This window comes from Lissotriton vulgaris, chromosome 8, assembly GCF_964263255.1.
Source record: "Lissotriton vulgaris chromosome 8, aLisVul1.2, whole genome shotgun sequence".
Classification (NCBI taxonomy): domain Eukaryota; kingdom Metazoa; phylum Chordata; class Amphibia; order Caudata; family Salamandridae; genus Lissotriton; species Lissotriton vulgaris.
In genome coordinates this window covers 154,728,532-154,740,323 of record NC_141696.1, presented here as the reverse complement: position 1 = coordinate 154,740,323, position 11,792 = coordinate 154,728,532, and the positions used below count along the sequence as shown (strand labels likewise).

The window sequence follows — 11,792 nt, the reverse complement described above, 5'->3', positions numbered from 1 at the left end:
ATAATAGGATAAATAAATTGAGGGCATGCCTTTTCGGTACCCCACTTGCATGGCTGTCTGGCCTGTGGAAGGTTCCACAAATGCAAGTCAGGATGGCCGAGTGGTCTAAGGCGCTGCGTTCAGGTCGCAGTCTCTTCTGGAGGCGTGGGTTCAAATCCCACTTCTGACAATTGTGTGTTTACTCTACTTTTTTCTTGAGAGAGAAAAAATCTGATCATTTCCCTCACATGGGCTTATATGGTTGTCTACTTGGAAAAGTGCAGTGAGTTTTTTTCTTGCTCTAGCCACTCATGACCTAAGATGTGTGCTTTTTTTGGTTCACAATATCTTTCCCTCTCTGTAGATGATCAAGCAAATGTGGTCAGGATGGCCGAGTGGTCTAAGGCGCTGCGTTAAGGCCGCAGTCTCTCCTGGAGGAGTGGGTTCGAATCCCACTTCTGACAAAACTTTAAGTCCATTTTGTCTCTGAGTTCTTTTAGAATCTCAGCTAAAAATTGGCAGTGCATATAATATCTGAATAAGTAACAAACTTCAGTTTCAACTGCAAATTAATTTGCCCAATTCTGTCTTCAAGCTCGTATAATATTCTTCTAGCACTCGTGGTGTTTTATGTGTTTTTTGGGGGGTGCTTAAAAAGTCCCTTTTAAATAATGAAATGGGTTACATTCAGTCTTGTGATATTTTTGGTTTCCAATATGTAGATTGTTAATTTTATGTAACCTCATTTTCTAATGCTCCATTCAAGAGATGTTTCCACTATGAAATGCAGAGCAAGGGGAAAGAGCACAAGTGATAGAGCGAGTGAGTGAGAAGGGGTGTTGAGGAAGGAGAGAATGAAACAAAGACAGAGTGAGTGAACGGCAGGTAGGCCTAGAAGAGGAGACTAGAAGTGAAGGCGACATACTTTTCCCTGCTTTTGACCTCCCACCCATCCCAAACCGACCACAAACATACCATCTATGCAACGTTGGTATGCAGAAATTCACGCCTCAGCCAGTGAGGGTAAGTCCCAGGCCAGGGGCTAGAGAGCAAAAGACTGCATGTGCTCAGACGTTCCCTGCTAGGGACAGTTGATCTGAAACAAGGTCTGCTCTCTTGTATCCAGCAAGGATCTAGAAATCCTGCATGAATCTGCAAGGCACAATGACAGCATACATTTGCATAATATGCCCCACCTTCTGCCTTCCTACTTCCTGTGCAGTAGTTGTTTGTGTAGAGAGAGAGGTCGCAGGCAAGGTAATTTTGTGAGTAGGATACAGGACCCTAAATAGCTGGTGAGAGGTATGAGGTATTTTAAAAGCATAAAAATTGTACACCTGTGAAATGAAATGCTTTCACATGTGATCTTCTGTGTTTATTGTCCTGTGCATAAAGTTGCACCTTGTGTTTGAAGGTTTAAATTATTTCAGGCTTGTATGGAGGCAGAAATTTCTGAGTGACTTTTATACATTTCTTAAGACTCTGCACTGTCAGGATGGCCGAGTGGTCTAAGGCGCTGTGTTTAGGCCGCAGTCTCCTCTGGAGGCGTGGGTTCGAATCCCACTTCTGACATGACTTTTGGAGATGTAATCTCCTTTTTCAGGTTAACATCTGATGGAAGTTGCATCTGTTGGTCTTCACCTGGGATGTGATTCCGTCCTCATCTAGTCAAGAGAGCTGGGGTTTCTCATATATTTCGGTTGTATAAAGTCTTGCTGACAAAGTGCAGTCCTTACTATATGAGCATAGGACCCATGTAAGAGCTCATCTGGAAGAGTCATGCTCTTGTATGCCCTGGCCAGACAGGCCATGCAAATATGGAAGAATGCCTAGCATCTGGTAGACAGTTGGACTCCAGCACACTTACGGCAATTTCCTCAGGGCTGTGATCAGGGGCTGCTTAGATTTGCGTATTTCACCTTATGTTGTGACATTGAAATTCCTTGTTGAATTTGCTTTAGCTAGCCAAGAGGTGGCTGTTGACTCAATTTCAAAGCAGCTTTGTTCCGTTCAAGTGGCTGGTTAATAGCACTTTCTCTTTGTACGCCTTAAAGGTCTAAAGAGTTCTTCATAGGTACTGCTCTCTATGGATTGTTCAAAGATCTGTTGGAAGTACTTATAATAGGATAAATAAATTGAGGGCATGCCTTTTCGGTACCCCACTTGCATGGCTGTCTGGCCTGTGGAAGGTTCCACAAATGCAAGTCAGGATGGCCGAGTGGTCTAAGGTGCTGCGTTCAGGTCGCAGTCTCTTCTGGAGGCGTGGGATCAAATCCCACTTCTGACAATTGTGTGTTTACTCTACTTTTTTCTTGAGAGAGAAAAAATCTGATCATTTCCCTCACATGGGCTTATATGGTTGTCTACTTGGAAAAGTGCAGTGAGTTTTTTTCTTGCTCTAGCCACTCATGACCTAAGATGTGTGCTTTTTTTGGTTCACAATATCTTTCCCTCTCTGTAGATGATCAAGCAAATGTGGTCAGGATGGCCGAGTGGTCTAAGGCGCTGCGTTAAGGCCGCAGTCTCTCCTGGAGGCGTGGGTTCAAATCCCACTTCTGACAAAACTTTAAGTCCATTTTGTCTCTGAGTTCTTTTAGAATCTCAGCTAAAAATTGGCAGTGCATATAATATCTGAATAAGTAACAAACTTCAGTTTCAACTGCAAATTAATTTGCCCAATTCTGTCTTCAAGCTCGTATAATATTCTTCTAGCACTCGTGGTGTTTTATGTGTTTTTTGGGGGGTGCTTAAAAAGTCCCTTTTATTAATGAAATGGGTTACATTCAGTCTTGTGATATTTTTGGTTTCCAATAAGTAGATTGTTAATTTTATGTAACCTCATTTTCTAATGCTCCATTCAAGAGATGTTTCCACAATGAAATGCAGAGCAAGGGGAAAGAGCACAAGTGATAGAGCGAGTGAGTGAGAAGGGGTGTTGAGGAAGGAGAGAATGAAACAAAGACAGAGTGAGTGAACGGCAGGTAGGCCTAGAAGAGGAGACTAGAAGTGAAGGCGACATACTTTTCCATGCTTTTGACCTCCCACCCATCCCAAACCAACCACAAACGTACCATCTATGCAACGTTGGTATGCAGAAATTCACGCCTCAGCCAGTGAGGGTAAGTCCCAGGCCAGGGGCTAGAGAGCAAAAGACTGCATGTGCTCAGACGTTCCCTGCTAGGGACAGTTGATCTGAAACAAGGTCTGCTCTCTTGTATCCAGCAAGGATCTAGAAATCCTGCATGAATCTGCAAGGCACAATGACAGCATACATTTGCATAATATGCCCCACATTCTGCCTTCCTACTTCCTGTGCAGTAGTTGTTTGTGTAGAGAGAGAGGTCGCAGGCAAGGTCATTTTGTGAGTAGGATACAGGACCCTAAATAGCTGGTGAGAGGTATGAGGTATTTTAAAAGCATAAAAATTGTACACCTGTGAAATGAAATGCTTTCACATGTGATCGTCTGTGTTTATTGTCCTGTGCATAAAGTTGCACCTTGTGTTTGAAGGTTTAAATTATTTCAGGCTTGCATGGAGGCAGAAATTTATGAGTGACTTTTATACATTTCTTAAGACTCTGCACTGTCAGGATGGCCGAGTGGTCTAAGGCGCTGTGTTTAGGCTGCAGTCTCCTCTGGAGGCGTGGGTTCGAATCCCACTTCTGACATGACTTTTGGAGATGTAATCTCCTTTTTCAGGTTAACATCTGATGGAAGTTGCATCTGTTGGTCTTCACCTGGGATGTGATTCCGTCCTCATCTAGTCAAGAGAGCTGGGGTTTCTCATATATTTCGGTTGTATAAAGTCTTGCTGACAAAGTGCAGTCCTTACTATATGAGCATAGGACCCATGTAAGAGCTCATCTGGAAGAGTCATGCTCTTGTATGCCCTGGCCAGACAGGCCATGCAAATATGGAAGAATGCCTAGCATCTGGTAGACAGTTGGACTCCAGCACACTTACGGCAATTTCCTCAGGGCTGTGATCATGGGCTGCTTAGATTTGCGTATTCCACCCTATGTTTTGACATTGAAATTCCTTGTTGAATTTGCTTTAGCTAGCCAAGAGGTGGCTGTTGACTCAATTTCAAAGCAGCTTTGGGCCTTTCAAGTGGCTGGTTAATAGCACTTTCTCTTTGTACGCCTTAAAGGTCTAAAGAGTTCTTCATAGGTACTGCTCTCTATGGATTGTTCAAAGATCTGTTGGAAGTACTTATAATAGGATAAATAAATTGAGGGCATGCCTTTTCGGTACCCCACTTGCATGGCTGTCTGGCCTGTGGAAGGGTCCACAAATGCAAGTCAGGATGGCCGAGTGGTCTAAGGCGCTGCGTTCAGGTCGCAGTCTCTTCTGGAGGCGTGGGTTCAAATCCCACTTCTGACAATTGTGTGTTTACTCTACTTTTTTCTTGGGAGAGAAAAAATCAGATCATTTTCCTCACATGGGCTTATATGGTTGTCTACTTGGAAAAGTGCAGTGAGTTTTTTTCATGCTCTAGCCACTCATGACCTAAGTTGTGTGCTTTTTTTGGTTCACAATATCTTTCCCTCTCTGTAGATGATCAAGCAAATGTGGTCAGGATGGCCGAGTGGTCTAAGGCGCTGCGTTAAGGCCGCAGTCTCTCCTGGAGGCGTGGGTTCGAATCCCACTTCTGACAAAACTTTAAGTCCATTTTGTCTCTGAGTTCTTTTAGAATCTCAGCTAAAAATTGGCAGTGCATATAATATCTGAATAAGTAACAAACTTCAGTTTCAACTGCAAATTAATTTGCCCAATTCTGTCTTCAAGCTCGTATAATATTCTTCTAGCACTCGTGGTGTTTTATGTGTTTTTTGGGGGGTGCTTAAAAAGTCCCTTTTATTAATGAAATGGGTTACATTCAGTCTTGTGATATTTTTGGTTTCCAATAAGTAGATTGTTAATTTTATGTAACCTCATTTTCTAATGCTCCATTCAAGAGATGTTTCCACTATGAAATGCAGAGCAAGGGGAAAGAGCACAAGTGATAGAGCGAGTGAGTGAGAAGGGGTGTTGAGGAAGGAGAGAATGAAACAAAGACAGAGTGAGTGAACGGCAGGTAGGCCTAGAAGAGGAGACTAGAAGTGAAGGCGACATACTTTTCCATGCTTTTGACCTCCCACCCATCCCAAACCGACCACAAACGTACCATCTATGCAACGTTGGTATGCAGAAATTCACGCCTCAGCCAGTGAAGGTAAGTCCCAGGCCAGGGGCTAGAGAGCAAAAGACTGCATGTGCTCAGACGTTCCCTGCTAGGGACAGTTGATCTGAAACAAGGTCTGCTCTCTTGTATCCAGCAAGGATCTAGAAATCCTGCATGAATCTGCAAGGCACAATGACAGCATACATTTGCATAATATGCCCCACCTTCTGCCTTCCTACTTCCTGTGCAGTAGTTGTTTGTGTAGAGAGAGAGGTCGCAGGCAAGGTAATTTTGTGAGTAGGATACAGGACCCTAAATAGCTGGTGAGAGGTATGAGGTATTCTAAAAGCATAAAAATTGTACACCTGTGAAATGAAATGCTTTCACATGTGATCTTCTGTGTTTATTGTCCTGTGCATAAAGTTGCACCTTGTGTTTGAAGGTTTAAATTATTTCAGGCTTGCATGGAGGCAGAAATTTCTGAGTGACTTTTATACATTTCTTAAGACTCTGCACTGTCAGGATGGCCGAGTGGTCTAAGGCGCTGTGTTTAGGCCGCAGTCTTCTCTGGAGGCGTGGGTTCGAATCCCACTTCTGACATGACTTTTGGAGATGTAATCTCCTTTTTCAGTTTAACATCTGATGGAAGTTGCATCTGTTGGTCTTCACCTAGGATGTGATTCCGTCCTCATCTAGTCAAGAGAGCTGGGGTTTCTCATATATTTCGGTTGTATAAAGTCTTGCTGACAAAGTGCAGTCCTTACTATATGAGCATAGGACCCATGTAAGAGCTCATCTGGAAGAGTCATGCTCTTGTATGCCCTGGCCAGACAGGCCATGCAAATATGGAAGAATGCCTAGCATCTGGTAGACAGTTGGACTCCAGCACACTTACGGCGATTTCCTCAGGGCTGTGATCAGGGGCTGCTTAGATTTGCGTATTGCACCCTATGTTGTGACATTGAAATTCCTTGTTGAATTTGCTTTAGCTAGCCAAGAGGTGGCTGTTGACTCAATTTCAAAGCAGCTTTGGGCCTTTCAAGTGGCTGGTTAATAGCACTTTCTCTTTGTACGCCTTAAAGGTCTAAAGAGTTCTTCATAGGTACTGCTCTCTATGGATTGTTCAAAGATCTGTTGGAAGTACTTATAATAGGATAAATAAATTGAGGGCATGCCTTTTCGGTACCCCACTTGCATGGCTTTCTGGCCTGTGGAAGGTTCCACAAATGCAAGTCAGGATGGCCGAGTGGTCTAAGGCGCTGCGTTCAGATCGCAGTCTCTTCTGGAGGCGTGGGTTCAAATCCCACTTCTGACAATTGTGTGTTTACTCTACTTTTTTCTTGAGAGAGAAAAAATCTGATCATTTCCCTCACATGGGCTTATATGGTTGTCCACTTGGAAAAGTGCAGTGAGTTTTTTTCTTGCTCTAGCCACTCATGACCTAAGATGTGTGCTTTTTTAGGTTCACAATATCTTTCCCTCTCTGTAGATGATCAAACAAATGTGGTCAGGATGGCTGAGTGGTCTAAGGCGCTGCGTTAAGGCCGCGGTCTCTCCTGGAGGCGTGGGTTCGAATCCCACTGCTGACAAAACTTTAAGTCCATTTTGTCTCTGAGTTCTTTTAGAATCTCAGCTAAAAATTGGCAGTGCATATAATATCTGAATAAGTAACAAACTTCAGTTTCAACTGCAAATTAATTTGCCCAATTCTGTCTTCAAGCTCGTATAATATTCTTCTAGCACTCGTGGTGTTTTATGTGTTTTTTGGGGGGTGCTTAAAAAGTCCCTTTTTTTAATGAAATGGGTTACATTCAGTCTTGTGATATTTTTGGTTTCCAATAAGTAGATTGTTAATTTTATGTAACCTCATTTTCTAATGCTCCATTCAAGAGATGTTTCCACTATGAAATGCAGAGCAAGGGGAAAGAGCACAAGTGATAGAGCGAGTGAGTGAGAAGGGGTGTTGAGGAAGGAGAGAATGAAACAAAGACAGAGTGAGTGAACGGCAGGTAGGCCTAGAAGAGGAGACTAGAAGTGAAGGCGACATACTTTTCCATGCTTTTGACCTCCCACCCATCCCAAACCAACCACAAACGTACCATCTATGCAACGTTGGTATGCAGAAATTCACGCCTCAGCCAGTGAGGGTAAGTCCCAGGCCAGGGGCTAGAGAGCAAAAGACTGCATGTGCTCAGACGTTCCCTGCTAGGGACAGTTGATCTGAAACAAGGTCTGCTCTCTTGTATCCAGCAAGGATCTAGAAATCCTGCATGAATCTGCAAGGCACAATGACAGCATACATTTGCATAATATGCCCCACCTTCTGCCTTCCTACTTCCTGTGCAGTAGTTGTTTGTGTAGAGAGAGAGGTCGCAGGCAAGGTAATTTTGTGAGTAGGATACAGGACCCTAAATAGCTGGTGAGAGGTATGAGGTATTTTAAAAGCATAAAAATTGTACACCTGTGAAATGAAATGCTTTCACATGTGATCTTCTGTGTTTATTGTCCTGTGCATAAAGTTGCACCTTGTGTTTGAAGGTTTAAATTATTTCAGGCTTGCATGGAGGCAGAAATTTCTGAGTGACTTTTATACATTTCTTAAGACTCTGCACTGTCAGGATGGCCGAGTGGTCTAAGGCGCTGTGTTTAGGCCGCAGTCTCCTCTGGAGGCGTGGGTTTGAATCCCACTTCTGACATGACTTTTGGAGATGTAATCTCCTTTTACAGGTTAACATCTGATGGAAGTTGCATCTGTTGGTCTTCACCTGGGATGTGATTCCGTCCTCATCTAGTCAAGAGAGCTGGGGTTTCTCATATATTTCGGTTGTATAAAGTCTTGCTGACAAAGTGCAGTCCTTACTATATGAGCATAGGACCCATGTAAGAGCTCATCTGGAAGAGTCATGCTCTTGTATGCCCTGGCCAGACAGGCCATGCAAATATGGAAGAATGCCTAGCATCTGGTAGACAGTTGGACTCCAGCACACTTACGGCAATTTCCTCAGGGCTGTGATCAGGGGCTGCTTAGATTTGCGTATTCCACCCTATGTTGTGACATTGAAATTCCTTGTTGAATTTGCTTTAGCTAGCCAAGAGGTGGCTGTTGACTCAATTTCAAAGCAGCTTTGGGCCTTTCAAGTGGCTGGTTAATAGCACTTTCTCTTTGTACGCCTTAAAGGTCTAAAGAGTTCTTCATAGGTACTGCTCTCTATGGATTGTTCAAAGATCTGTTGGAAGTACTTATAATAGGATAAATAAATTGAGGGCATGCCTTTTCGGTACCCCACTTGCATGGCTGTCTGGCCTGTGGAAGGTTCCACAAATGCAAGTCAGGATGGCCGAGTGGTCTAAGGTGCTGCGTTCAGGTCGCAGTCTCTTCTGGAGGCGTGGGTTCAAATCCCACTTCTGACAATTGTGTGTTTACTCTACTTTTTTCTTGGGAGAGAAAAAATCAGATCATTTCCCTCACATGGGCTTCTATGGTTGTCTACTTGGAAAAGTGCAGTGAGTTTTTTTCTTGCTCTAGCCACTCATGACCTAAGTTGTGTGTTTTTTTTGGTTCACAATATCTTTTCCTCTCTGTAGATGATCAAGCAAATGTGGTCAGGATGGCCGAGTGGTCTAAGGCGCTGCGTTAAGGCCGCAGTCTCTCCTGGAGGCGTGGGTTCGAATCCCACTTCTGACAAAACTTTAAGTCCATTTTGTCTCTGAGTTCTTTTAGAATCTCAGCTAAAAATTGGCAGTGCATATAATATCTGAATAAGTAACAAACTTCAGTTTCGACTGCAAATTAATTTGCCCAATTCTGTCTTCAAGCTCGTATAATATTCTTCTAGCACTCGTGGTGTTTTATGTGTTTTTTGGGGGGTGCTTAAAAAGTCCCTTTTAAATAATGAAATGGGTTACATTCAGTCTTGTGATATTTTTGGTTTCCAATAAGTAGATTGTTAATTTTATGTAACCTCATTATCTAATGCTCCATTCAAGAGATGTTTCCACTATGAAATGCAGAGCAAGGGGAAAGAGCACAAGTGATAGAGCGAGTGAGTGAGAAGGGGTGTTGAGGAAGGAGAGAATGAAACAAAGACAGAGTGAGTGAACGGCAGGTAGGCCTAGAAGAGGAGACTAGAAGTGAAGGCGACATACTTTTCCCTGCTTTTGACCTCCCACCCATCCCAAACCGACCACAAACGTACCATCTATGCAACGTTGGTATGCAGAAATTCACGCCTCAGCCAGTGAGGGTAAGTCCCAGGCCAGGGGCTAGAGAGCAAAAGACTGCATGTGCTCAGACGTTCCCTGCTAGGGACAGTTGATCTGAAACAAGGTCTGCTCTCTTGTATCCAGCAAGGATCTAGAAATCCTGCATGAATCTGCAAGGCACAATGACAGCATACATTTGCATAATATGCCCCACCTTCTGCCTTCCTACTTCCTGTGCAGTAGTTGTTTGTGTAGAGAGAGAGGTCGCAGGCAAGGTAATTTTGTGAGTAGGATACAGGACCCTAAATAGCTGGTGAGAGGTATGAGGTATTTTAAAAGCATAAAAATTGTACACCTGTGAAATGAAATGCTTTCACATGTGATCTTCTGTGTTTATTGTCCTGTGCATAAAGTTGCACCTTGTGTTTGAAGGTTTAAATTATTTCAGGCTTGCATGGAGGCAGAAATTTCTGAGTGACTTTTATACATTTCTTAAGACTCTGCACTGTCAGGATGGCCGAGTGGTCTAAGGCGCTGTGTTTAGGCCGCAGTCTCCTCTGGAGGAGTGGGTTCGAATCCCACTTCTGACATGACTTTTGGAGATGTAATCTCCTTTTTCAGGTTAACATCTGATGGAAGTTGCATCTGTTGGTCTTCACCTGGGATGTGATTCCGTCCTCATCTAGTCAAGAGAGCTGGGGTTTCTCATATATTTCGGTTGTATAAAGTCTTGCTGACAAAGTGCAGTCCTTACTATATGAGCATAGGACCCATGTAAGAGCTCATCTGGAAGAGTCATGCTCTTGTATGCCCTGGCCAGACAGGCCATGCAAATATGGAAGAATGCCTAGCATCTGGTAGACAGTTGGACTCCAGCACACTTACGGCAATTTCCTCAGGGCTGTGATCAGGGGCTGCTTAGATTTGCGTATTTCACCTTATGTTGTGACATTGAAATTCCTTGTTGAATTTGCTTTAGCTAGCCAAGAGGTGGCTGTTGACTCAATTTCAAAGCAGCTTTGTTCCGTTCAAGTGGCTGGTTAATAGCACTTTCTCTTTGTACGCCTTAAAGGTCTAAAGAGTTCTTCATAGGTACTGCTCTCTATGGATTGTTCAAAGATCTGTTGGAAGTACTTATAATAGGATAAATAAATTGAGGGCATGCCTTTTCGGTACCCCACTTGCATGGCTGTCTGGCCTGTGGAAGGTTCCACAAATGCAAGTCAGGATGGCCGAGTGGTCTAAGGCGCTGCGTTCAGGTCGCAGTCTCTTCTGGAGGCGTGGGTTCAAATCCCACTTCTGACAATTGTGTGTTTACTCTACTTTTTTCTTGAGAGAGAAAAAATCTGATCATTTCCCTCACATGGGCTTATATGGTTGTCTACTTGGAAAAGTGCAGTGAGTTTTTTTCTTGCTCTAGCCACTCATGACCTAAGATGTGTGCTTTTTTTGGTTCACAATATCTTTCCCTCTCTGTAGATGATCAAGCAAATGTGGTCAGGATGGCCGAGTGGTCTAAGGCGCTGCGTTAAGGCCGCAGTCTCTCCTGGAGGAGTGGGTTCGAATCCCACTTCTGACAAAACTTTAAGTCCATTTTGTCTCTGAGTTCTTTTAGAATCTCAGCTAAAAATTGGCAGTGCATATAATATCTGAATAAGTAACAAACTTCAGTTTCGACTGCAAATTAATTTGCCCAATTCTGTCTTCAAGCTCGTATAATATTCTTCTAGCACTCGTGGTGTTTTATGTGTTTTTTGGGGGGTGCTTAAAAAGTCCCTTTTAAATAATGAAATGGGTTACATTCAGTCTTGTGATATTTTTGGTTTCCAATATGTAGATTGTTAATTTTATGTAACCTCATTTTCTAATGCTCCATTCAAGAGATGTTTCCACTATGAAATGCAGAGCAAGGGGAAAGAGCACAAGTGATAGAGCGAGTGAGTGAGAAGGGGTGTTGAGGAAGGAGAGAATGAAACAAAGACAGAGTGAGTGAACGGCAGGTAGGCCTAGAAGAGGAGACTAGAAGTGAAGGCGACATACTTTTCCCTGCTTTTGACCTCCCACCCATCCCAAACCGACCACAAACATACCATCTATGCAACGTTGGTATGCAGAAATTCACGCCTCAGCCAGTGAGGGTAAGTCCCAGGCCAGGGGCTAGAGAGCAAAAGACTGCATGTGCTCAGACGTTCCCTGCTAGGGACAGTTGATCTGAAACAAGGTCTGCTCTCTTGTATCCAGCAAGGATCTAGAAATCCTGCATGAATCTGCAAGGCACAATGACAGCATACATTTGCATAATATGCCCCACCTTCTGCCTTCCTACTTCCTGTGCAGTAGTTGTTTGTGTAGAGAGAGAGGTCGCAGGCAAGGTAATTTTGTGAGTAGGATACAGGACCCTAAATAGCTGGTGAGAGGTATGAGGTATTTTAAAAGCATAAAAATT

At 43.5% G+C, this 11,792-nt stretch overlaps 15 non-coding genes across 15 annotated transcripts; all 15 read left to right on the top strand.

Annotated features, from left to right (window-relative positions):
* Positions 1 to 86: 86 nt before the first annotated feature.
* Positions 87 to 169, top strand: TRNAL-CAG (transfer RNA leucine (anticodon CAG)). Its single transcript has one exon. It is a non-coding gene; the product is annotated as a tRNA-Leu (tRNA).
* Positions 170 to 360: 191 nt separating this feature from the next.
* Positions 361 to 443, top strand: TRNAL-AAG (transfer RNA leucine (anticodon AAG)). Its single transcript has one exon. It is a non-coding gene; the product is annotated as a tRNA-Leu (tRNA).
* Positions 444 to 1,468: 1,025 nt separating this feature from the next.
* TRNAL-UAG (transfer RNA leucine (anticodon UAG)) lies at positions 1,469 to 1,551 on the top strand. Its single transcript has one exon. It is a non-coding gene; the product is annotated as a tRNA-Leu (tRNA).
* Positions 1,552 to 2,457: 906 nt separating this feature from the next.
* On the top strand, positions 2,458 to 2,540 carry TRNAL-AAG (transfer RNA leucine (anticodon AAG)). The gene has a single exon. It is a non-coding gene; the product is annotated as a tRNA-Leu (tRNA).
* Positions 2,541 to 3,564: 1,024 nt separating this feature from the next.
* On the top strand, positions 3,565 to 3,647 carry TRNAL-UAG (transfer RNA leucine (anticodon UAG)). Its single transcript has one exon. It is a non-coding gene; the product is annotated as a tRNA-Leu (tRNA).
* Positions 3,648 to 4,279: 632 nt separating this feature from the next.
* TRNAL-CAG (transfer RNA leucine (anticodon CAG)) lies at positions 4,280 to 4,362 on the top strand. The gene has a single exon. It is a non-coding gene; the product is annotated as a tRNA-Leu (tRNA).
* A 191-nt stretch (positions 4,363 to 4,553) lies between these two features.
* On the top strand, positions 4,554 to 4,636 carry TRNAL-AAG (transfer RNA leucine (anticodon AAG)). Its single transcript has one exon. It is a non-coding gene; the product is annotated as a tRNA-Leu (tRNA).
* A 1,024-nt stretch (positions 4,637 to 5,660) lies between these two features.
* On the top strand, positions 5,661 to 5,743 carry TRNAL-UAG (transfer RNA leucine (anticodon UAG)). Its single transcript has one exon. It is a non-coding gene; the product is annotated as a tRNA-Leu (tRNA).
* A 632-nt stretch (positions 5,744 to 6,375) lies between these two features.
* On the top strand, positions 6,376 to 6,458 carry TRNAL-CAG (transfer RNA leucine (anticodon CAG)). The gene has a single exon. It is a non-coding gene; the product is annotated as a tRNA-Leu (tRNA).
* A 1,298-nt stretch (positions 6,459 to 7,756) lies between these two features.
* On the top strand, positions 7,757 to 7,839 carry TRNAL-UAG (transfer RNA leucine (anticodon UAG)). The gene has a single exon. It is a non-coding gene; the product is annotated as a tRNA-Leu (tRNA).
* A 632-nt stretch (positions 7,840 to 8,471) lies between these two features.
* TRNAL-CAG (transfer RNA leucine (anticodon CAG)) lies at positions 8,472 to 8,554 on the top strand. The gene has a single exon. It is a non-coding gene; the product is annotated as a tRNA-Leu (tRNA).
* Positions 8,555 to 8,745: 191 nt separating this feature from the next.
* TRNAL-AAG (transfer RNA leucine (anticodon AAG)) lies at positions 8,746 to 8,828 on the top strand. The gene has a single exon. It is a non-coding gene; the product is annotated as a tRNA-Leu (tRNA).
* Positions 8,829 to 9,853: 1,025 nt separating this feature from the next.
* On the top strand, positions 9,854 to 9,936 carry TRNAL-UAG (transfer RNA leucine (anticodon UAG)). The gene has a single exon. It is a non-coding gene; the product is annotated as a tRNA-Leu (tRNA).
* Positions 9,937 to 10,568: 632 nt separating this feature from the next.
* Positions 10,569 to 10,651, top strand: TRNAL-CAG (transfer RNA leucine (anticodon CAG)). Its single transcript has one exon. It is a non-coding gene; the product is annotated as a tRNA-Leu (tRNA).
* Positions 10,652 to 10,842: 191 nt separating this feature from the next.
* TRNAL-AAG (transfer RNA leucine (anticodon AAG)) lies at positions 10,843 to 10,925 on the top strand. The gene has a single exon. It is a non-coding gene; the product is annotated as a tRNA-Leu (tRNA).
* Positions 10,926 to 11,792: the final 867 nt, after the last annotated feature.